Source organism: Lycium ferocissimum, chromosome 3 (assembly GCF_029784015.1).
Source record: "Lycium ferocissimum isolate CSIRO_LF1 chromosome 3, AGI_CSIRO_Lferr_CH_V1, whole genome shotgun sequence".
Classification (NCBI taxonomy): domain Eukaryota; kingdom Viridiplantae; phylum Streptophyta; class Magnoliopsida; order Solanales; family Solanaceae; genus Lycium; species Lycium ferocissimum.
In genome coordinates this window covers 59,769,495-59,795,876 of record NC_081344.1, presented here as the reverse complement: position 1 = coordinate 59,795,876, position 26,382 = coordinate 59,769,495, and the positions used below count along the sequence as shown (strand labels likewise).

The following is a 26,382-nucleotide window of genomic DNA, read 5'->3' as shown; positions in this document are numbered from 1 at the left end:
ACAACTTCTGAGCGAGGTTCACGTATGGCAATATCTTTGCATTCTTAGTAGCCCATTCGCCTTGTACTTGGTGGATCAACAAATTTGAATCACCTATGACCAATAATTCCAGGATATCCATATCCAGCGCCATTCTGAGGCCTTGAATGCAGGCCTCGTACTCCGCCATATTGTTGGTGCATCGGAATTTGAGCTTCGCAGCCATCAGGTAATGTTACCCTATTTCTGACACCAACACTGCTCCGATTCCTGAACCTTGTAATCGACTGCACGTCGAAGAACAATCTCTATCCTGAATAGGGCTCGGCTATGTCTTTTTCTATCGTCAGTACTGCCTCGTCTGGGAAGTGGGTTCGAAATCATCATCTACTGAACTTTCAGCTAGTAAGTAGGCCAATGTTCGTCCTTTGACGGCCTTTTGTGCATGTATACAATGTCGAATTCATTCAATAGCATTTTCCATTTGGCCAACTTCCCTATAGGCATGGGCTAGCGAAAGATGTACTTCAGTGGATCCATCTTGGATATGAGGTGAGTAGTGTATGAGGACAGGTAGTGCCTCAGCTTTTGGGCTACCCATGTCAAGGCACAACATGTTTTTCCACCAGTGTATGTCTTGCCTTGCAGGTGGTGAACTTCTTGCTCAAATAATAAATTGCTCGCTCTTTCTTGTTGGTTTCATTGTGTTGTCCTAACACACATCCGAAAGCATTAACTGATACTGACAAGTATAGCAACAAGGGGCTCCGCAACACTGGAAATTGAGGCTATGGCAACGCAGGAAAAATCGTTGCCATAAATCTATCAATCGTTTCCACAAATCTGTCAACCGTTGCCACATATCTACCGCAACGGTCTACCGGGCGTCTCATCTGCTCACGTGGCCATAGATCTGCAATGAGGGTTACTGCAATGGTTGGCTAGAACCGTTGCTATAGATACCCCTATAGCAATAGTTATTCTGCCTTTCTAATGCAACAGTTATTCTATGTTAATTGGAACGGTTGTGAACCGTCCCCATAGAGCTTTATGCGATGGTTTTTAGGGCTATTGCAACAATTCTTGAATGTTATCACAATGGGGATTATCCTTACTGCGACGGTTTTTATCTATTGCAACGGTTGTTTTTGGATTAGAAATGATCAACAAAATTCATTGCAACAGTTTTAAACAGCTATCGCGACGGTTTGTGTGACCTATTGCGATGGTTTCCACGACCTATTGCAACGGTTCTCATGTCTTTTTGGACCTGTTGCAATGGCTTAATTGAAAAATCAGCCCTGGTTATAAATTAATAATTACATATATAATAAATAATAATACACTACAAATTATATAAATCACAAACTGAAATTTTTCATAAACATTCATAATCTAAAATATCCAACATTCATAATGCAAAATATCCAACACTCATAATCCAAAATACCCATAAAAGCAAAATGTTCAAACCCCAACTGCTTAGTTAAGTTTTACATTTCAAGAGTTAGGATAAGTTTCAAAATGTACGATAGCAAAAAGATTCTTAGAACATCTAAAGTTTCATAAAAAATCTTCTCAGGTAAGGTCAAGTTCTTCACTGCTTTCTTCTTCCCTTTCTTCATTTTCAACACCTACAAAAGAGAATAAATCATGTAATTTAAAACTTATTACAAAATACAAAGATACAACTGATATTACAACTTATTATAAAGAGATGAAAACCAATTTAAAACTACAATTTAAATAAAGAACAGATACATATCAACTAAATTTCACCAAATGAAGAAAAAGAGACACGTTGTACAATATGCTTAAAACCACAAAATTACACAATCAGCTCTGGGAAGAATTAAAAAATTATTCGAAGATCTTCAATACAACATTCTGCACGGAGAAATGTTTTTCCATTCAGGTTTCGCAAATGATTTGCATTCAAAATCTCTCGAAATGGAACTTACAAAAATTAGGGAGGAACTGGGGGAATAAATCTGACTTGTACCCCCGTGCCTATAGATGGTCGTCAGATCTGTGTTTGAAGTTTGGCTAGTTGTATCTTTGCTAATTGATGCCTTGTGATTTTTTGGGCAGCTGAGTACACTTTGACTAACAGTACCAATAATTAAATAGTAATGGTATAACAGTACCAATCATTTGAAGCTTTCAGCAGAATAGTCATATTAAAATGCAAAGCAAATGAACAACACCAAGACAGCTAGAAGTAAACTCACTACCCATGTTCCCACAAGAAGTTAGTATTTAGGGAGTAGTATTATTATAACTAGTAACCACAAATGTATATAAAATTCATTTGTCTCCACAAACTTGAAGCCATGAATTAGTCAATCTTCAAAGTAGAGTACAAAATACTATTCAACAACTTAATTCCAAACCAATAAGAGTCAATCAACTATATTTCTCCACAGCAACTCAACAACTTAATTCCAAACCAATAAGAGTTAGTCAACTTTATGAATATTCAATTTCCATCTATTTTATTCTTGATCTTCAAATCATCCACATCATGTAGTGAAGCTGCATAACTAAAAATCAAAAGAAAACCTAATGCAGGTGGTGTGCAAAAGCAACAAATAAAATGACATCAACTTAGCATTGAACACTTCCTTTCTTTTTTCAGCTACTGGATTCACTTCATAGACAAATTCCTTAGACATGATATATACTAGTGTTCATCATTTTGTTTTTTAGTTTCAGTTACCGGTTACATGTTCATATACAAATTCTTTAAGACATCATATATATTTTTCATCATTTTTCTTTTTCCAACTACAAATTTCATGTTTATGTACACCTTAAACATCATTTAAACTTTTCGTCTTTTTTTATTTTTTCAGTTGCCTAATTCAGTTCATGCACAAATTAATCAGCTGAACTAACAGATTACCATAAGTTAACACTGCCAGCAAAAGCAATCGATGACACATATATATTGGTGAAAAATAAAAAACTTTAGCACATACAGATCAAAGGTAACAACTCATAACCCAAGAACCAAAAAGAGGAAAAAGAACCCTGAGGTTGTTAATCAACATAATTAAAACTACACCAAATGCTACTCCTACTGTATGCACTTCTCTGTAAGTTATAGACCTTCAGAATTGATGAATCAGATAAATGAAAAAGAACTAGAGAACTGATGGTCCCTTTAAACCTTTACAAACCAACTAGAAAATTGTCGGCAATCCGATGAACTAACAAACAAAAATCAGTCGACATAAGAAAATAAGAAAACTAGTAGCCATAAGATTTCTTCAAGTTTAGGCAACAAAGTAAAAATCTTGAACATAGATATTTAGAAAAATTATCAAACAGATGGCGTGCACAAATCAAGATCACTCAGTTGCTTCAGATAGAGAATAAGAAGAAAAAAAATTGAACAGAGAGAAAAAACTTGTAGAAGTAGAAGCCGAAGGAAGAAGGATGAGAAGAAGAAAGAGATAGGAATAAGTATTGACCTTGACTATTACTACCAGCAGATGGATGATTGATTCGTTGCATAGCAGCTTATGATGTAGAGGAAGCTTCTCCCGGCAAACGAACACTGAATCTTAGCATGCTAGGATGAACTCGTAATTCTGGGTTTAGACGCTAAAGTTGCGCAATGACTCTCATTGTAATACCTTGTTCCATGGTATCCATTTGCGCGTTGAATTCTTCCTGCATACATTGTTGCATCCTCTCTTCCATTTGCTCCATTTTCTTCTACACTTCATCAGTAATAGTTGAAGAGGATCCAAAATCTTCTGCTTTCTGTTTCAAGAGAGTCTTGGTAACCCTAGGTCCCTACAATCTTACTCGACCTGGATGATCAGGTCCCATAACTGATGCATATGCGTCAGCTGGTTGACTGTCATCTTCACTTTCTTGGGTTTCTATTCTCTCTATTTCAGCCTACGAATTAGATTGAAGAGCAGAGAGTTCAAGTAAATTAAACTGATCCAATATTTAAGAACAAGAAAATGACCTTGATAAACTTTGAATTAGAAAATCTCGTACTATTTGGCTTGTCGTATCTTCATCTGTGTCCTTGTATACTCGGCCAGGTTTCCTTTTTCTAGTAGCCACAAAGAATTCCTTACTTGACAAAGCATCAGGAATTTCCTTCTTTTTTTTTCTAGTTACATAAAAGTTAGCATAAAAATCTTCCCAAGTAAAATCAACAAGTTCATAGTAAATGAACAATAAGAGAAAAAATCAAAATTTGTTTTGCCAACAGTGTGTGGATACCTCAACCCGATTCTCTATTTTTTATTTTTTTTTGGATATGTCCTGCAAATAAATGAGTTAGTGAAACAATGTGAACCAAAAATATAAATATGAAGGGAATAAATCAGATATCTTTTGCTTTTTGTTAGCACTGGTTGAGTCTTTAAAATCCTTCTTGTTTCTTTCAGATGTGAATACTACGCTAATTTACAGGAAAAAAAAGTTGTCCATGATTTATAACTTACCTGAAATGTGTCTCGGTGTTCCAATATTCAAGAAGAACCTTAAATTGACATTCTAAAATATTTTTAGGCCTTTTTGCCATTCGAAGTTCATCATTGGCGTAGGCATAGTAGTGTTTCTTCTTCAACTAATTCTTATAAGTTCTCCAAGCTGATTGAATTGAATCCAAAGCCCATTCTTTTGCAACTTCAGGAATGTCATATTTCTCCTACAATTTGGAGCAATTGGGTTAGCACAAAAAAAGTGAAGTATTTTCAACTAAAAATCGGAACATTGAGAACTTCAAACCTTGGTATATTTCTACATATCATCATGTGTCTTCAATTTCTTCCAATGAAGTACATTTAGAGGGCAAAAGGTCCCATTCCTCGCCAATGTTCTGAGAAAGCTACACAACTCTTTTACAATTGCTTCAGTAGGACCAATGGGTTGGTCTAACTCATTTAGCATGATCAGTTTGCGCTCATTTCGTCCATGTACACTTTGCATTTGTGTTCCACCTCTTGTTTTCTTTTCGTGAGTGGAAGGGCCTGCAATAATAAGAACCAAAGTATTTATAATTATGCAAAAGGAATATTATGAATACTTCCAATAAGAAGTTGGAGAAGGAATAACTTTTCTAGGAAAAGAAAATAAATTAGAGAGGGGAAAGCAACAGATCAACCAAACCACGAAATGAAAGAAAAGTATCAATAGCAAAATTGAAGTGGGAAAGAGGAAGGTAGCCACCCCCACCACTTCATTCTAGACAATACAAATATCAGTTTTATAAGTTAAAGAGTAATTATAATTTCAAGTGCATATAGTTGAAATTTATATATTCTTGCCTCGTTCCTCAGATTGGTCATTTGCTTCAAGATTGGTAGAATCATGTGGATCTTGTTGAGTGCGTTTGTTCCTGAACTGCATGCGATGGAGGAGTGGCAGAAAGTTCTAAATCTTGTTGCAATTGTTCCTGTGCTGCTTGTGATGCAGGAATGGTAGAATCCAGCAATATTTGCTGCATTTTCTCATGTACTGTTTGTGTTGCAAGAAAGGTAGAATATGGAGACACTTGTCGCGCTTGTTCCAAAGACTTGAGATCCAGCTGAAATGTATTTTGAGTTCTGCTTCTGCTTGTGATGCTTTTTATTTGACTTTATAACTTGAACAGCTGGAATGTACTTTGAGTTCTTCTTGTGCTTGTGATTCGAAACCTTTCGATTTAGCAAAGATGCAACTGATCCAGGTGGAACGTAGTTTAAGTTCTTCTCTTCCTTGCTTTTTTTTGAACACCCTTCTTGATTCATGATTATTCAAGTCTCTGCAAATAAATGTAGTAACATCAGAAGCTTACTAGTGAAGCCGCGACTCTCTTAAATGATTCACTAGATTTCTTCCAATCACATATTGAAAATCCTGCAAAATTGTAGCATTTTAGAATAACACTCTAAATGAAATAACAAATGAAAAATGATTAATAAGATATAAACAAGAATAATCATAAAATATGTTTGAAACAAAGGTATTTATCAATCACTCAAAATAAAAAATAAAAACAACGACAAGCATATATTTAAAAGAAATTCAAAACTCCCTTGTCTAATCATCTGCCTGCATCTAATCCCAATCAGTATCATCAAAGTCATCCTCCTCTTCCGATGTTTCCATGATTGTATCTTCTGAATGTTGTGCATTAGATGGAATATCAACAACATCAGCAGGCACATCTTTTCTTGACCATCTAAAGTCACCTTGATCTAATTTAGCTGAGGAACCAATGTCATCATTAGGCTCCCTCCAAAATGTGTCTCCTATATTAGGACAATTCTGCGCGCTCTAGATCATACAAATCAACACGGACTTTTATTCTTGCATAACAAACATCTTTCTCAACTGGATCAGCCACATAAAAAACTTAATGAACTTGTGATGCCAACACAAATGATCATCTTTACTGCATAACTTGTTGAAGTATACCCGAGTTAACCCATATTAATCTACTTTATTACTAAACCAATCACATCTAAACAGTACAACACTAAAATGACAAAAATAATCACAACACTAAAATGACAAAAATAATCAATCTCAATGATATCTTGAATAGCTCCATAAAAATAACCTCTCCATCTATGGAATTTTGGTCTCTAGCACTAGTAAAACTATCTGTTGTTGCTGCTAAAGTCACTCCACTATTTTGAGTCTTGCGCGGGGCGTCCCAATTTTTCGTATGAAATTGGTATCCATTAATGAAATATATGCAGTGGATCTCTTGGCCACCACATTAGGCCCAAAAGTACTCTAGGAAAATATTATATCTGAGTCCGTAAGCTAGTTTGTTAGCTAGAAGTATACGGGTTGGGTTCGTATAATTTGGGGAAAAATATTATATCTGGGTCGGGTTGGGTTAAATTGGTGGGTAAAAAATTATTTGGGGGGAAAATGTGCTGAACGTCTAGGATGATGCCACATGACAACCGTTTAACATAAGGGTATAATTGACCTCATAGTATAACGGTAGGGGCATAATTGGCCCTATAGTATAACGAAGGGTATAGATAAACTATTTTCCAAAATTCAGAGGTAATTTTAGCCCTTTTCCGATTTTAAATTCATAGCTTAGATTCCGTAGCTATAGATATAGTGTGTTGTAGTGATTTGCTGGGACTAGGTGAATGCATTCTGTCGATAGCGGCTTCTGCTAGGGCAATTTCCTCCCATTGTTGTTGTGCTTCCTTTCGTTGCTTCTGAATTTCTACTAGACTGGTCCCTTACCAGCTACTGGTTTCCCATTTGCAGATCTGGATTCCACCGGTGTAACTTTGTTTCCTGCTTGCTTTGCCTGACCCGAAGATTGCGAAGGTTGCGATTGAACTCCTTTCGATGTCCCAGCTGTTGCTGTTCCATTAATTGGAGTTCCAATTTGTTCTTGACGAGTTGCTCTTTCACCTTTTTGAGCTGCAGCGAGTGCAGCTTGAGACTCCATCGCCATGATAGCCTTCTGAGATGGACCTCTTGCTCTCTTGCCCATGGCTGGCGCAGGTTATGCTAACTTGCGCCTAGAGAGAGAAACCATCGAGAGAAAGCTTACACAAAGTAATATTCTTCTGCCTAATATATCTCTTTGGTAATCTTGAACTATTAGTCCTTAATCTATGGTCTTCAGTCGGTGGTAGAAGCAGCAAGATATTTTCATATCTCAGTTGATTTTACAATTCCTGAAAGCATCTAATGCTTATTGTATTCTTTGTTTATCCCTAGTTACTTCTGGGAAACTCTGAGTATGGCCCAGAAATTAGTTAATGGGAGCCTATGGAAAATTAGAAGCATTTATGTCTTGAAATGTTTTAGATTAGCCTTGGACTAACCTCTAGAAAAAACATGATGAAGAAGATAGGTTGCTAGGGAAAAACCTTGATATTTTAACTGGTTTTGGGCTAATTGAGTTACACGGCCAACATTTTGATTTTCTACATGACCACTACTGCAGATTTTTACAGAGGAGAACATAATCCGAAGTAAGCTATTGTATAGGGATATGTAAGTAATGTAGGTGGCTTAACAGTTGATTATCAAAAAAGGAAAGTTGCAGGCTTAACTATTATAGTGAGTAAATATCTCAAAAGGTCACTTAAGTTTGTAGAATTATTTAGTAAAGTCATTTAACTTAATTTTGTATCAATAAAATCACTTAACTTATGAATTTTCTTTTACAAAGTCACTTAACTTAATTTTGTATGAATAAAATCACTAACTTAGAGATTTTTATCTTACAAAGTCACTTGACTTAGTTTTGTATCAATAAAATCACTCAACTCATAGATTTTTATCTTACAAAATCTCTTAAGTTAGATTAATTTTCCCACAAAGTCATTATAACCAAAAAAAATAAAAGAGATAATTACATAAACATCCCCTCAAGTTTGGTTATGTGATACTTAGGGCCTGTTTGGAAAGCCACCCAGGTAATTGGAATTGGGTGTAATTGGATGTAATTACACAGTTTGACCTGTTTATTTGACCAGGTAATTACATTAGTGAAATGGTGTAGTGGAGGCGTAATTACACTCTCCAATTCTCAAGGGGGACTGAGAATTGGGTGTAATTACACCCTGTAATTACAGGGTTATCTTTTAGTTTATTTCTTTGTAATTTTATTTTAATTTCTTTTCTTTTTTATTTATTTTTTATTTCTATTATTTAATTTCCTTTTTTATTTTATTTTAATTTCTTTTCTTTTCTAATTTATTTTTTACTTCTGTTATTTAATTTCTTTTTTATTTTTACTTTTTAATTATTTGTATTTTTTAAAATATATTTTTTCTTTTTATAGAGTTTATATTTCATTTCCTTTCTTCTCATTCCCAACCTTTACTTCTTGTGGTTCCATGTAATTGCTCGTATTTTTTAATTTTTTATTTTATTCATTTAGCATAACCGTGTTAATATTATAATTTTTGAAACTATATCTCTTAATATTAGAAAGAATGAGTCATTAACAAATTTGGCATATAATAAGTGACGTTATTAAAGTAGAATTTCATTGTGAATGAGGTTATAGACATACTATATATTTTCCCTTTCTTTTGAATTATGGGAGTATTTACTTATGTTACGTTGAAACTTAATTATGTAACGTTTGAATTTGACATAAGAGTATTATGTTAAAAAAATTCTTTTGGATTTTGAATTTAAGTTATATTTTCGATTTTAAAAATATTTGCTTCAGTACTATTGACTTGTTATTTCACATTGCATGTTGTTTATTTTTCACTTACAGTTGATAGAATTATTGTCAAACATTTGAATAGTGTTATGGCATTATATTTATAAAATATAGAAAATTCAGAAGAAAAAAAAACTAAAAACTTCAAGAAAAATGTTGTCAGTGGGGGGGTAGGGTGCGGGGGGAGGGGGTGGTGTATGGGTTACAGGAGTGGTTGGGGGTGGGCGTGCAAAAAACAAAAAAAAAATGGAGGGTGTGGGGGTGTAGGGGTGCGTGGGGTAATGGGTGGGGTGGGGGGTATGGGGTTGGGTTGGAGTTCGTGAGGGCTGGGGGTGGGAGTGCAAAAAACAAAAAAAAACAAAAAATCAAAAGAAATTTTTTTTTTGGAGGGGGTGGGGGCATAGGTGGGTGGGTGGGAGTGGGGTGGGCGTTGGGAGGTGGGCGTTGGGGTGTGGGGTTGGGTTGGAGTTGGTGAGGCTTGGATGAGTATTATCCGAAAAATGTTTTCTATCAACCAAACGAGCATGAGAAAATAAGTAAGAAATTCACTTATTTTCTATTACCCAAACGAACATGAGAAAATAAGTGAAAATTCACTTATTTTCTAGCTAAACATTTTCCTCCATACCGAACACACCCTTAGTAATAATTGTTCTTGAAAACTACAAATACCTCAATTACAGTATACATATTTAATAAAAAGAAAAATTATATCTTACGACATAAATAAGGGTAGAATAATTTTTTTTTAAAAAAAAAAACCCCCTTTTTAATTAATAATTTTAAGAAGCATGTAAAAGAGAGACACGGTAAATAATTTGAGTGAAAGGAAGTACCATTTATTATACCTTTCGAGAGCGCCTTACGTTATTGCGTTACTTTGTCGTTGCATTTAAATGCAAGAGTTGTGATAAAATTCCTTCTTTGCTTATTACTTGGACTGGTACACGAATTGTCAAAATCAATTTTGCAAATCGTGTGCTTGTACACCATTTGCAAAAAGAATTTTGGCAAATCGTGGACAAGTACACGATTTGTTCTTTAATTTTTTTTAAAAAAACTTCACAGACATAAACGTAGACGGAAATAGTTAATGAAAAATGGGTAAATCGTGTAGCAGTCCACGATTAACCCGTTTTAGTCTATCAGAAATTCCACAACCACTTTTGGAATTTTTGGATAAAAAAAGTGTCATTTTCGCGTCGGACTCCACAAAACTTGGATCAGATTCTTCAAAATTAGAGTCATTAGCAGTAAAAGGGGATCAGATTTTAGTACTTCGAGGTAGCTATTCTTTTTGCTAGAGTTTTTAGCCCGACCCCCCTCATAAGTGTTTTTGTAAATAAATGGAGAAGACAAAATCAACACAAAATGTGGTAGACAAATAATAAGGCTACCATTTACAATTTTTTGTAAACTTAATGATCTATTATATTATGATAAAATTAGTCTATATAACAAAATTATTTTTCTAATTGGATGTCCATTTGAGTAACCACCCAATTTCTTGGGTACTAAGTAATAATTAGTACACTCCACCAGACATAGGCTGACTACCATGTACATCAATTAGTAGATGTTACATGTAAGACTTAGACAAAGGCTTTAAAGTTGTTACATGTAAAACTATTACCGTATCATACCAAATTATTACCAATTGGTGCATAGAAACACTATCATAATAAGGACTAGAACAATTTTTTTTTATCATAACGAGTCCTTTTTATCATGCTTTTTTTCTGAAAAATTAATTCAAATAGCCCGTCACTCCACCGTTTTGCCATAGAACAGACACGTTAACTCCCATTTCTACCTTTTCTTATTGTTATTGTTGTCAGTTTGAGCATTTTTCTTTTTAGCGAAGACATTATACATGTATCATGTAATAACATCACAATATTCTTCGGGAAGTGTAACAGGTGCACTATTTTTATATTTTTAGTCCCTTCAATTTACCCTTTTTAAGTTTCAGTGTCGTTGTAGTCCTTTTATTGTGATCCTTTGTCAATTAAGAAGCTTATATCTTTTAAATTGCAAGGATTTTAATATTATATACACATCGAATATTTTAAATTTAGACGTTTGGGTGAAGAGCTATTTAAATTAATTTTTCAAAAATTAAGCACGATAAAAAAGGACTCGTTATGATGATGTCCAAGTCCTTATCATGGCAGCCTTCGTACGCACCAATCGGTATTAATTTGGTATAATACAGTAACAGCTTTACAGTCTTTATGTAACAGCTACTAATTGATGTACACGACCTATGTCAGGTGAAATGTACTAATTATTACTTAGTACCGAAGAAATTGAATGTTTACTCAAATGGACATCCAATTAGAAATAGTTCTATTATATAGACTAACTAGTAAAATAGCCCGCGCTTTGCGCGGTCATAGAAAAATATACATTTGCTTTTAAGAATTTTTTTACTGAATTTGCTGGCGCGAAATGTCACACCCCTTTTGTTCCACCCGCTTAAAAGGATTTAAAAAGAGTTTTTCCAATTAAAATAACGTTTTGAAAAGGGATTATTTTATTTATTCAAAGTCGCCACTGGGAATTGAGTTTTGGTGTTCCAATTCACCTTATGAATCTCTAATCAAAAGGAAATGACTCTATTTTTATTGGTCTGCGAAAATAAAAGTCCGGGTAATTAAGTGATTGGGAGAAGGTATGAGGCATTCCCCGAGTCCCCTAGTTCTAGCACGGTCACTTTATCAACTTGTGCTGGGCTTAAATTATTTTGGATAACACGTATTTATTAGTTATGCCTATGATTCGCTTAAAATATTGTTGAACTTTTATTAGTCTTAACTAGGGGTGGCAAACGGGTGGGTCGAGTCGGATATGGGTCGGGTCGAAAATGGGTTGACAAAAAACGGATCAGTTATCCGACCCGCCCATATTTAACACGGTTAAAAAATGGGTTACCCGTCGGATAATATGGATATCCATATTATCCAAATTATCCAAAGCTACTTCAAAGATGTTGGCTTCATGTAGCCAATATGGAGAAGATTAATTTATCATTTTGTCCACAAATCCAATCCCAGTACATAGTTGCACCTCAACATTTGTGGGAAAAGTAGAACTTCGAACCTTTTCAATGACACGACCTCAAAGAAAATATTTTTTGGAAAATATCCACCCAACCCCACCCCCCACCACCCACTCCCCAACCAAATCCCAGCCCCACCCAACGATCACCCTCGAACGCACTTCATCTCTTGTGCCCTACCCACCCCAACTCCATCCTATCCCACACCACCGCTCCACCCACCTCACCCACCCCCCTCCCAAAGCGTCTATTTCATATATGACTACTTTGTACTTTGAAGACAACCCCAAAAAGTGACTATGTTTGTAAACTAGCCATTTTTTAAAAGTGACAAAAATGGCTATTTTTGTAAATTGACCATTTTTATAAAGTGACATAAAAATGGTTATTTTTGCAAAAATTTATTTCTTGGAAAACGACCGAAAATGCAAATTTGCAAAAATAAGCAACTTTTTTGTCATTTTTCAAAAAATGGCCACTTTACAAAAGTAGCCATTTTTGTGCCACTTTAAAAAAATGGCTACCTTACAAAATTGACCACTATCTTGGAAATGGCACATTTCGAAAATGGTTATTTTAATACTTTCACAAAGATGCTATTTTAAAAAATGGTTACTTTTGCAAAGCGCTTAGTTTTTAAAGTAACTACTTTCACAAAATGACTATTCATGAAAATTGACTACTTTCAAAAAGTGACTATTTTTAAAAAGTATCTACTTTCACAAAGTGGCTATTTTCTAAAAGTGACTAATTTTACAAAGTGACTATTTTCTTAAGTGAATACTTTTGCAAAACGACTATTTTTGAAAAGTAGCTACTTTTCGCAAGTAATATTTTGAAAAAGCGGCTACTTTTGTAATGTCATTACTTTTGCAAAGTTGCTATTTTTGAAAGTTACTACTTTCACAAAATGTCTAGTTTTGCAAAGTTGAGAGATAGGGGTGGTGGTGGGGAGGTGAGAGGTAGGGTTGGGGGTAGGTGGTGATAGGGGTAGGGGGTGGGCTGGGTGGTTATAGGGGTGGGGAGGGAGGTAGTGGGGGGTGGGGGTAGGAGGGGGTGGTTAAGGAACTTGTTTTCTAGAAAATATTTTTCAAAACATTTTGACCAACCAAACATGGAAAATGGGAAACATTTCTTTCATACCAAACACACTCTATATGTTGTGGGTTTTATCCATTTTACCCATTAATTTACCCATATTTTATGTGGATAATATGGGTTGACTCATATTGGACCCATATTAAATGGATAGGGTATCCAACCCATTTAAAATGGGTTGGATCGGGCGGATAACCATATTTTTAACCCATTTTGCCACCTCTAGTCTTAACTAAGACGCGTAGTTGCGACCTTAGCCTCGACATACATCGGTCAAGACGCGTAAACGTGACCTTAACTTGTGTATCGCACCTAGAATTTTGAGCCTATTCGCCTTTGCTTAAAACATGATGATTATTTGGTCCCTTTTCCATTCTTTAACAATGGGTTTTGAAGCCAATTCGCAACTTATCTCACTCTCTTACCAATGTTTTTACCACTCTTTTCTTTTCGAGTTTGCAATGGGTCTTGAATAAATTCATATCCCATCTCGCTCAAACTCATCATAATTAATTTAGTTAGGCCTTAATATGGATGTTGGCAACATTATCAGACCAATTATTGTTCTATCGTAATTAAACTTAAGTACAAATTGATTCAAACCCTCCACGCATGGCTAATGACGATTACAGATAAAAGTATGTAATGATGCAGCAACGTATACATACAAATCATCCAAAAGAAATCCAATGACCCAAAGCTGAGTAGCAGCTGTTCTTTTTTGTTTTTTTTTTTAATTTCTTAACTACATGACTTTAATGGATAGCCTAGATAAACTACGAAACAAAGCAGCAATCGTTATACTAGTTAATTCTTCACCTAAATCTCAATCTTTATCAACATTCATCTTTTGTACTAATTCTTCTTTTAAAAAAAAAAAAAAAAAAAAAAAAAACGTTACTGTCCTTAAATCATTTCATAGTTAACAAATGTGGGGTCAACTAAACCAATACAAGTATCTCTTATGTTTTTTAAAAACAAAAACAAAAACAAAAAAAAAAATTAAAGTAATATTCGGTCCACTAGCGAATACAAAACAAATTTAGTCTCAAATCCTATTATACCCTCTTTTGCCATTAATGACACATTTGAAAATAGAAACTTCATCATCACACCCCACAGTAATAAATGTGGAAAAAAATTAACATATAAACACAACAAATACCTCATAATTTCAATATACAAAAAAAAAAAAAAAAAAAAAAAAAAAAAAAGCCAAACACTTTACATAAATTATATGAAGCAATTGAGAGATTTTAGAGTTAACAGTGTAAAGGTGGATTTCAACACTCGATTGCAAACCAACATGCATATTCACGTACAAAGAAATAACTTCATATGTATATATTTAATGAAGGAGTTGTTGAACAAATGAGAATGAGATTGAAATTGAACCTCAAATGTCTCTGCAAATCAAAACAGCGATCTTAGATGACTAAACGAAGCTCAACCGGAAAACCTTTGAACTCGGCGGAAACCTCAAACGAAAACCTCGTACTCGAATAAAACATTTTCGAAACACCTACATTGCACTAAGTATTTTTCCTCTCAATCTTTTTTGTTGCTCACTATTTTGCTCTATTTTTACTGTTTTTCTCTGCTTTTTTTTTTCTTCTTCTGATGTGTTTGGATTGTGTACGTAGGGTGTTTATATAGGGTAGTATGTGTGTGTGTGGAAGAGTTTGAGTTGGAGTGGGAGACTGGGAAATAATTATGGTTGAAGGGTTTAAGGGATAATTATGGTTGAGGGGTTTAAGGGATAGGGATTAGGACTAGGTTTGGTTGGGGTAAAACAGAAAAGTAAAACATTTGAGTGCTGGGACGTGCATGGGGGATTTAGGTTTGCTTTGGGTAGTTTAAGGTTGGGGTTTAATGACGTGAGGAAGTGAGTATTGTTGTCTGCTGAGAATTTTTAGGAGGGGTATAAGGTTGCTGGTTGTGGAATAAGGTGGGGACATGTAGGTTTGATTATGGGTAGTTAGGATTTGTGGCCCTTTTTTTTAAAAAAAAAAAAAAAGATAAAACATGAAAAATACATGAAAATTAGCCAATTTTTTTTAGACAATAAATATAGCAGAATTTAAATAGTTATACTAAAATAAATATAACTAAGAAGATAATTAAATCTTTAGCTTATTTATCAAATCATAAATTAGAAGAACACATATTTTTTGTAAATTATCTTCTTTTAGTTCAAGTGAGTATATGGATGGAATGATGAGTTGGAGAATCGAAATGTCCTTTCGAGGTTTTAACCGTGGCTCCTGTTATTACATAAAAAGAATGAAAAATACAATAAAAGACGAAATGAAATACAAGATCCTATCTGCTCTACTTGTCTTGAGCCTTCCTTTAGACCTTCACTTGGATCTTCAGTTATCACCTCACCTTCTTTCAGTGGGTACCTTGATCTCAAAGTTTGATCTTGAAGTTAGAATTTGAGACTTGAACTTGCAACTTGGAATGAGTTGTTGATGTTCTTCCAAATGACAGTTCGTAGAATATTCTTGAATTTTTTCTTGAATAGAGGTTGAGAAGATGTATCTTGAGATGTTGGGTCTCCTTATGTGACAAAACTGACTCTAATTGCCTTCGAGATTGAACATTCTTCTTTCTCTGACAAAATATGGAACTTCATTCTTGAATATCATCACGCTTGCGGGCGAACTTGCAAGCCATCAAAGACAAACAAAAACGAACAAAATTTTTCTGCCCCAGTTTGTACTAGGAAAATTTTGTGAGTGTTAGCAAAATCATAAACCACTTGGGACTATACTTGGAGGAGTCAACCCGAAATTTAAAAATATGACCGTATTCGGAGGCAGCCAACCTAAAATTTAAAATTATGATTGTATTTGGAGGTAGTCAACCTGAAATTTAAAACACGACTATGTTTAGAGGTAGTCAACCTGACATTTAAAAATATGACTTTATTGTGAGGCAGTCAACCTGAAATTTAAAACATGACTATGTTTGGAGGTGGTCAACACACATTTAAAAATATGACTTTATTCTGAGGCAGTCAACCTAAAAATATGACTTTATTTGGAGGTAGTCAACCTATGAAAATATGACTTTATTTGGAGGTAGTCAACCTATGAAAATATGACTTTATTCGGAGGTAGTCAAACTATGAAAATATGACTTTATTCGGAGGTAGTTAACCCCAAAAAAATACGTGATCGTATTCTTTAGTCAACTTTGAAAGCGACTAAATTATGAGGTAGTCAACCTAAAAGCATGAGAAAAGCAGGGATTTTTGTTCTCTAAAATGCAACCAGGGAATGTCGTACCCTGTGAAGGCATGAAAAGAAAAAAGTAGGGGTTTTTGTTCCCTAAAATGCAACCAGGGATTGTCGTACCCTGTGAAGGCATGAAAAAAAAGTAGGGGTTTTTGTTCCCTGAAATGCAACCAGGAATTGTCGTACCATGTGAAATCATGAAAAAAAAAATTAGGGGTTTTTGTTCCCGAAAATGCAACCAGAGATTGTCGTACCCGATGAAGGCATGAAAAAAAAAGTAGGGATTTTTGTTCCCTAAAATGCAACCAGAGAGTGTCGTACCCTGTGAAGTCATGAAAAAAAAGTAGGGGGTTTTTGTTCCCTAAAATGCAACCAGGGAGTGTCGTACCCTGTGAAGTCATGAAAAAAGGTAGGGGTTTTATTTCCCTAAAATGAAACCAGAAAATGTCGTACCCTGTGAAATCATGAAAAAAGTAGTGGTTTTTGTTCCCTAAAATACAACCAGGGGATGTTGTACCCTGTGAAGTCATGAAAAAAAGTAGGGGTTTTTGTTTCCTAAAATGCAACCAGGGATTGTTGTACCCTGTGAAGACATGAAATAAGATTTAGGGGTTCTCATTCCCTAAAATGCAACCAGGGAGTGTCGTACCCTGTGAAGTCATGAAGAAAGGTAGGGGTTTTATTTCCCTAAAATGCAACCAGGGAATGTTGTACCCTGTGAAGTCATGAAAAAAGTAGGGGTTTTAGTTCCCTAAAGTCCAACCAGGAGATGTTGTACCCTGTGAAGTCATGAAAAAAGATTTAGGGGTTTTAGTTCCCTAAAATGCAACCAGGGAATGTTATACTTTGTGAAGTCATGAAAGAAAAAAAGTAAGGGTTTTTAGTTCCCTAAAATGCAACCAAGGAATGTTGTACCCTGCGAAGGCATGGAGGAAAAAAAAGTAGGGGTTTTTGTTCCCTAAAATGCAACCAGGGAATGTCGTACCCTGTGAAGCATGAATAAAGTAGGGGTTTTTGTTCCCTAAAATGCAACCAGGGGATGTTGTACCCTGTGAAGTCATGAAAAAAAGTAGGGATTTTTTTTCCTAAAATGCAACCAGGGATTGTTGTACCCTGTGAAGTCATGAAATAAGATTTAGGGGTTCTCGTTCCCTAAAATGCAACCAGGGAGTGTCGTACCCTGTGAAGTCATGAAAAAAAGTAGGGGTTTTAGTTCCCTAAAATGCAACCAGGGGATGTTGTACCCTGTGAAGGCATGAAAAAAGGTAGGGGTTTTAGTTCCCCAAAGTCCAACCAGGGGATGTTGTACCTTGTAAAGTCATGAAAAAGATTTAGGGGTTTTAGTTCCCTAAAATGCAGCCAGAGGATGTTGTACCCTGTGAAGTCATGAAAGAAAAAAAGTAGGGGTTTTTAGTTCTCTAAAATGCAACCAAGGAATGTCGTGCCCTGCGAAGGCATGAAGGAAAACAAAAGTAGGGGTTTTTGTTCCGGTAAAATGCAATCAGGGAATCTCGTACCCTGTGAAGCATGAATAAAATAGTTTTTTTTTTGTTTTTTTTTTAAATGCCCAGTTTTTGAAACTGAGGAACTTCGGAACTCTTTTTTTTGGGGGGGATTTTTCTTAATTGAAATTTCTAAAATACACTGTCCCAATTTTGAAACTGAGGAACTTTGAAATTCTTTTTAATATTTTTTTTTTTTTTTTGAAATGATTTTTTTTTTCAAAAAAAAAATGTCCCAGTTTTGATCTTTTGGGGATATGAGAATTATTATTGAGTGAAACCGAGCCCCATTGTAGGACTGCTTACGTATCCTGCCTTAGCAAGAATCAGGTCGAACGTAGTTCATAAAAAGCTAAGATTTTTTATTTTATTTTTTTGCTTCTATTTTTTCTTTTTCTTTTTTCCCTTTTCTTTTTCAAAAGGGTGTCTCTTATAAGGAGCACCAGAGGATGAAGACAAAAAAAATCAATTCATCGGTTTAGCATATCTTGATTTTAGTTGGCACCAACTATTAGTATTATGCATCGGAAATTGCCATTAATTACTCTTGGACGAACCGACTGTCAACTTAGAAGTGAGTCCTATAGTTTCTTATGGTACCTCAAACATACCTAAGTATTGACAAGATCTATTTATCTTATATCAACTAGAGGTTTTGAATTCTTCCTATCCTCATGTTTCAAGTGCCCTTACCACAAGTAAAGTCCTAATTCACACTCAATAGAAGCATTTAGATCTTAGGACGTTCAAGAAGTAAACTCACACTCAGAAGGATATTCAATGCATGCAATTGAGATACCATATGCTTGGCCTTCATGTAAGTATGCACTAATGTGAGAACACTCAGAATGGGATCAAGTAGGACTTGTTATTGGCTTGTAATATAGGCTTATAGATGGATAGGACATTTATTTGGGATAATGTGACTATTTTCCCCTTGAGCATACATTATACTTCAATTTTATTTGCATTTTCGCACTTGATCATCATTTGCTTTGCTGCTGATTTTTTTTTTTTAAACTTTTCTCCTTTCTTTTTTGTTTTGAGCTTTCCTCCATTTTTGGAGCTTTTCTTCTTCTTTTTCACAGCTCTTCTTTTGTCATTGTAATTTACTTGGACTTTTGCATTTTCACCTTTCCACTTTGCCAGCTTAGATTTTGTTAGTGCGCTCAGGGAGGTGGGGCCAAAAGAGGGATAGTGCACTTATGCACTCAAAAGGATATAGGCTAAATTGTGGTTTATCCAAAGAAAAGGTTTTAGGCTCAAAAGGGTAACACTAGGGATCACATGTCATTTGGTAGACTTGAAAGACACAATCGGGTCAAAGAAAGCCTACAATCCTTTCTCAAACCAAGTGTTGCTCAATATTTCGCCTCAACAAACATTCCGGCCAAGTTCTAGATCAACAAAGCAATGTTATTGAATTTTCAATCTAAGGCTCACCACACAATGCACATGAAACGATGAGGTAAGATTCATTTTAACCCTAACTTTTAGCAAAATAATTTCTCAAGTGTCACTTAGGTATAATCAAGAGGTACCAAAAGAATATATGGTTCACAACAAAGTTGGTCCTCTCTATCATCCTCATTCTTTTAACACTTATTTTTTTTTATCAAGCACACTTCTAAAATATGTTGGTACCTACCGAGTCAAGATATTTTTTTGTTCATTTTTTTGTGGGACCGAACCGTAAAGAAGAGTTGCCTACGTATCTTGTTGAAACAAGAATCAAGTCAGACGTTGTTGAAACAAGAATCAAGTCAGACGTAGTTCATGATGAGAATGGAGAAACTTGTTTTTTTTTTCCTTGAATTTTCTCTTCTTTTTTTATTTTTATTTTTTATCTTTAAAAGAAAAGAAAGCCTTTTTTTCTATAATTTTCCAAGGAATGAATAAATAAAAGAAAATATTTTTGGTATTTTTCAAATGTTGGAATTTTCTACAAAGAATAATCCTAAAAATAAGGTAATTTTTTTTTTTTTTTTGGATTTTTTTGAATAAGGAAGACACTTTTCTTTTTTTCATAATTGAATAAGGATCACCGAACCCAAGAAGGGCTGCCTACGTATCTGATCGATGTGAGAATCAGGTGCGCGTAGTTCGTGAAGATAATGGAAACGTATTATTTTCTTGAATTTCTCTTCTTTTTTTTCTTTATAAGAAAAGAAATTTTCTTTTTCAATATTTGAAGGAATGAACAAAGAAGGAATAAAAGAAAATATTTTTGGTATTTTTTAGTGTTTGAATTTTCTACAAAGAGTAACCCTAAAAAATAAGGTAAAATCTTTTTGGATTTTTTGAATAAGGAATAAAACTCTTTTTTTTTTAAGAATATTTGAATAATGATCACCGAACTCGAGAAGGGGTGCTTACGTATCTCATCGAGATGAGAATCAGGTGTGTGTAGTTCGTGATGACTACTACAATAAAGGATTAGTTTTAAAAAAAAATTATTTTTAAAAAAAGACTCGTTTTTTTGTTTCTTGGGACTTTGTTGTGAAAAGATAAAAGACTAGACTCTTTCTGGTTTTTTATTAAAAAAAAAAATGGGTATATAATAAATCTCTTTCTTTGTTTTACTAATCACCCTAAAATGCAATCAACAATGAACAACCATTCCAAATAATATTGCAAATAGCACATATGATGCACATGTTGGTCAAGAGAAATAGGTACCTGTCTTAGACGGACTCAACCCCTGTGCCGAGCCCCACTAGGTCAAATGCAAGTAATGCAAACAAAGCGCGGCCTACTGGGGATACCATGTCTGTGTTTCATTTCTACTAAGGTTAAACCTGATGGAGAAAGGTATCTATACTGGCTGTAATATGAGCGGACGACTCGAGTCGGGCGAGGGACAACATACAAGTAGCAGCGCTTTCCGGCTTTGTTGTTGGTCCTTCCCATACTAAACATGTGTAATTATAAATCCTTCACCAGGGACCAAAGGCCCACTAGCTTTATCTCAACAGAAGTGGGGTGCGTAGTCGCAATTACCATTTTTGTGGCAAAAATGTATTATTGAAGACTCAGATGGGGTGCGCGAAAGAAGAAAAATTTATTGCAGTTCAATAATATCAAAGCAGTAAATAAGTAGGCATAGAGCACATTAGTCCCATATATACAAAATATCCAAGAAATAAAGAAAGCCAAATGCAAGTCAATATATAAAGCTCAAATTCTGGTTATCCCCAGTGGAGTCGCCATCTGTCACACCACTTTTTTTTCACCCCGCTTAAAAGGATTTAAAAAGAGTTTTTCCAATTAAAATAACGTTTTGAAAAGGGATTATTTTATTTATTCAAAGTCGCCACTGGGAATTGAGTTTTGGTGTTCCAAGTCACCTTATGAATCCCTAATCAAGAAGAAATGACTCTATTTTTATTGGTCTGCGAAAACAAAAGTATGGGAAAGAAATTCTGTTGATCGGGGAGAAGGTATGAGGCATTCTCCGAGTCCCCTGGTTCTAACACGGTTGCTTTATCAACTTGTGTTGGGCTTAAATTATTTTGGATAACATGTATTTATTAGTTATGCCTATGATTCGCTTAAAATATTGTTGAACTTTTATTAGTCTTAACTAAGACGTGTAGTTGCGACCTCAGCCTCGACATACATAGTTCAAGACGCGTAAACGCGACCTTAACTTGTGTATCACACCTAGAATTTTGAGCCTATTCGCCTTTGCTTAAAACATGATGATTATTTGGTCCCTTTTCCATTCTTTTACAATGGGTTTTGAAGCCAATTCGCAACTTATCTCACTCCCTTACCAATGTTTTTACCACTCTTTTCTTTTCGAGTTTGCAATGGGTCTTGAATAAATTCATATCTCATCTCGCTTAAACTCATCATAATTAATTTAGTTAGGCCTTAATATGGATGTTGGCAACATTATCAGACCAATTATTGTTCTACCGTAAATTAAACTTAAGTACAAATTGGTTCAAACCCTCCACGCATGGCTAACGACGATTATAGATAAAAGTATGCAATGATGCATCAACGTATACATACAAATCATCCAAAAGAAATCCAATGACCCAAAGCTGAGTAGCGGTTGTTCTTTTTTTTTTTTAATTTCTTAACTACATGACTTTAATGGATAGCCTAGATAAACTACGAAACAAAGCAGCAATCATTATACTAGTTAATTCTTCACCTAAACCTCAATCTTTATCAACATTCATCTTTTGTACTAATTCTTCTTTTTTCAAAAAAAAAAACAAAAACAAAAGAACGTTACTGTCCTTAAATCATTTCATAGTTAACAAATGTGGGGTCAACTAAACCAATACAAGTATCTCTTATGTTTTTTAAAAACAAAAAAAAAAAAAAAAAAAAAAAAAACAATTAAAGTAATTATTCGGTCCACTAGCGAATACAAAACAAATTTAGTCCCAAATCCTATTATACCCTCTTTTGCCATTAATGACACATTTGAAAATAAAAACTTCATCATCACACCCCACAGTAATAAACGTGGAAAAAAATTAACATATCAACAAAACAAATACCTCATAATTTCAATATATATAAAAAAAAAAAAAAAAGCCAAACACTTTACATAAATTATATGAAGCAATTGAGAGATTTTAGAGTTAACAGTGTAAAGGTGGATTTCAACACTCAGTTGCAAACCAACATGCATATTCACGTACAAAGAAATAACTTCATATGTATATATTTAATAAAGGAGTTGTTGAACAAATGAGAATGAGATTGAAATTGAACCTCAAATGTCTCTGCAAATCAAAACAGCGATCTTAGATGACTAAACGAAGCTCAACCGGAAAACCTTTGAACTCGGCGGAAACCTCAAACGAAAACCTCGTACTCGAATAAAACCTTTTCGAAACACCTAAATTGCTCTAAGTATTTTTCCTCTCTATATTTTTTGTTGCTCACTGGTTTGCTCTATTTTTACTGTTTTCTCTGGGTTTTTTTTCTCTACTGCTTCTGATGTGTTTGCATTGTGTACGTAGGGTGTTTATATAGGGTAATGTGTGTGTGTGTGGAAGAGTTTGAGTTGGAGTGGGAGACGGGGAAATAATTATGGTCGAGGGGTTTAAGGGATAATTATGGTCGAGGGGTCTAAGGGATAGGGATTAGGATTGGGTTTGGTTGGGGTAAAATAGAAAAGTAAAACGTGGGAGTGCTGGGACGTGCATGGGGGATTTAGGTTTGCTTTGGGTAGTTTAAGGTTGGGGTTTAATGACGTGGGGAAGTGGGTATTGTTGTTTGCTGAGAATTTTTAGGAGGGGTATAAGGTTGCTGGTTGTGGAATAAGGTGGGGGGACGTGTAGGTTTGATTATGGGTAGTTAGGATTTGTAGCCCTTTTTTAAAAAAAAAGATCAAACATGAAAAATATAAAGACATGAAAATTAGCCAATTTTTTTAGACAATAAATATAGCAGAATTCAAATAGTTATACTAAAATAAATATAACTAAAAAGATAATTAAATCTTTAGCTTATTTATCAAATCATAAATTAGAAGAACACATATTTTTGTAAATTATTTTTTTTTCCCTGAAAAATAAATGACGAAACTTATCCTAAAATGTGACTCTATTTTTGTAGTTTTCAAATTTTAAAAGTAAGACTTAATAAAAATGAAATAAAAATTAAAATATTTAATTAAACCTAAAAGAAATATTTAAACGCCAAAAATGATGTAAAAATTTATGTTTGGTCAAAAATTAGGTGTTTACACGAAATGAAATGCATCAATAAATTCATTTTTTTTTTTTGTAGATTCCATCAAAATAGGAAAAAAAAATAAAAATCTCAGGTATATCCATACAAATATTAATTTTATCCATACAAATTTTTGCAACCTTATGTGTTTTACTTTGTTTTTTGCTTTCTTTTTTCTTACTCTTTTCTACCGTTCTTTTTATTACCTTTTTTCCTAAAGATAAAAGAAAGGGTAAACTGACTTTGTCTTTTAAGTCTAGGAAACTATATCAACAATCTTTCATCAAAACTATTGTAAGCATAAGTTGCAAAAATATAGAACACGAAAAAAAACAACTTTTGAAACGCCAAACAATTATTAGGTGCTCTTGACTGTAAAACCTATAATCCATCTATAACTTACATCCATGAACCAAGTAATCACCATGTGTTCAAAGGTAAAAGCCTTTTAGCACACGGTGTTATACCAAGTCAATAGATGCATAACGTATTTGCATATAGAAGTTTAACATGATTAATTAACATGCATTATCTCCTCATTAAATCACTTAATTATATAAGTTGCGTAATTTGGTGTAAACACCGGGTGGATATATAAGTACTTAGAGATTGCAAATATGTATTTTCGAATACCACAATGATTGCTTATTCAATACATTTGAAATCTGCGATAGAAACATAATTGGAGCACATGAGTTTGTGATCTGCTAAATTATAAAGATACCTGTACGATATACTCACACCTTGCACCTATAGGAAAGCATAAGACTATCATTAGTTCAAATAAACAAACTAAAAGGATTTATACTTTATAAGTATTTAGCTGAAAACAAAAAAGAGATGAAATCCACTTACCCGTATGAAAGCAAAGCCAAAAGATAAGTTTATATATAGAGTTGAGTTCAACATTTGATGGTAAAAAATCCTTTGGAATTCCACAATTAAGGATGGAGTCTTTCCATTTTCTAGACTAATTGAAGGAAAGAATGTGTTCGTGCTAAAATTTCTGCATGGGCTGTAACGGTTATCTGGGTTTTAAAAGGCAAAGCAAAGGTGAATCTTTATGGGCATGCAAGTAAGTACTCAAAAATTAATGAGCAAGTAACTGCAAAACGTAAATAAGAAATGACAACGTAAATTCTTTCCATATGGCCTGCTTGGAAGGAAAAAAGGATATAATAGAAAAATTAGTTTGCTGCCTTAAGTGATATGCCATTTATTTGTTACAAAACGTTTCATTCATCGAAGTAAATACTTAAACACATTTCACATAATAAAGAAAGTTTAATGAGTGATTAGTATGCTTTTTTTACTTAGCATATAAATGTGAAAAAATAGGAAAAATGCCAAAAAAAAAAAAAAAAGAGAAAAAAAATAAATAGGAATGGTGGCCATAGAGAGGTGCCACATCACCTTGTCTATGCCTAGTTTTATATTATATATAAATATAAATTTATCATAATATAATAAATCATTGAGTTAATAAAAAAAAAATTGTAATAGCCTCATTATTTCTCATTTGTTGGAAAATTGTCTACCACATTTTGTGTTGATTTTGTTATTTTTTTTTTCCGGTTATTTGCGACACCACTTATGAGAATGAGAAAAAATTCTAGCAAAAAGAAGAGCTACATTAAAGCATTAAAATCTGATCTCCTTTTACTGCTAATGACTCTAATTTTGAAGAATCTGCATAGGCTGATATGGGATTCCTTCTTCTTTTGGATTCCAATGGTGTGCTATAATGACACCTGGACGGGGAGCTACAGTGGGCATTTGAGGAGAGAGACGATGGTATATCAGAAGTGGGACTAAAGGCAAGAATCGATATTAATCTCTCCGTCCCTTTTTTATTAGTCATGTATTGACTTGACACACTGTTTAAGAAGTTACAAATGATAATAATCTTACTATATTACTCCTAATTATTACTAAATCATTTAATAATTGAAATTAATCAAACATACTTTATTTATTAGTCATGTATTGACTTGACACACTGTTTAAGAAGTTACAAATGATAATAATCTTACTATATTACTCCTAATTATTACTAAATCATTTAATAATTGAAATTAATCAAACATACTTTAAAAATTGTGTAGCTGATAATTTCTTGAAGTTTCTAACTAAATTAATAAGAAAGGTAAAACAAGTATGAAATGGTAAATTATCTAAATTTTTTAAATTGAACAAGTAAAACTGAACATCTATTTTTTTTTTAATATATATGAGTATGATAAGTAAAAATGGAGGAGGGAGTAAAATACAAGCACACAATTACACAAATAAAGAAAGAAAGATAGAACCTGGATGGTAATTGGGGATGGCAAGTGCTATTTGTTTCTTCGACTGTTACTGGTGTTGCAGGTGGTTGTGGGAGTCATTGGCATCAGTGACTGCTTTGGCCGTTGCTTGAGTGGGGTCGCCGGCGCTGGAGAAATCCGGCTACGACTGCTCGCTGCTTTGGGAGGGGCCACTGTCACTTGCACTGGTGGGCTGCTCGCTTCTTTGGGGGACAGAGAAGTGGGTGGAGAGTGATACCTGCGAGGGGGTCTCCGGAGAAGGTGACACGACCGAGAAAAAGGATGGGAGGTGTAGCCGTTATCGGAGGAGAGT

At 34.3% G+C, this 26,382-nt stretch overlaps 1 long non-coding RNA gene across 2 annotated transcripts; it reads right to left on the bottom strand.

Annotated features, from left to right (window-relative positions):
- Positions 1 to 1,416: 1,416 nt before the first annotated feature.
- LOC132050321 (uncharacterized) lies at positions 1,417 to 26,382 on the bottom strand. Of its 2 annotated transcripts, none has more exons than XR_009413381.1 (4): positions 26,073 to 26,382; positions 4,738 to 6,197; positions 3,456 to 4,657; positions 1,417 to 1,613 (listed from the first exon to the last, which is right to left on the bottom strand). It is a non-coding gene; the product is annotated as an uncharacterized LOC132050321 (long non-coding RNA). The 2 variants fall into 2 exon arrangements; XR_009413380.1 differs by lacking the exon at positions 26,073 to 26,382 and having other exon boundaries at positions 3,456 to 3,891; positions 3,997 to 4,657; positions 4,738 to 5,778.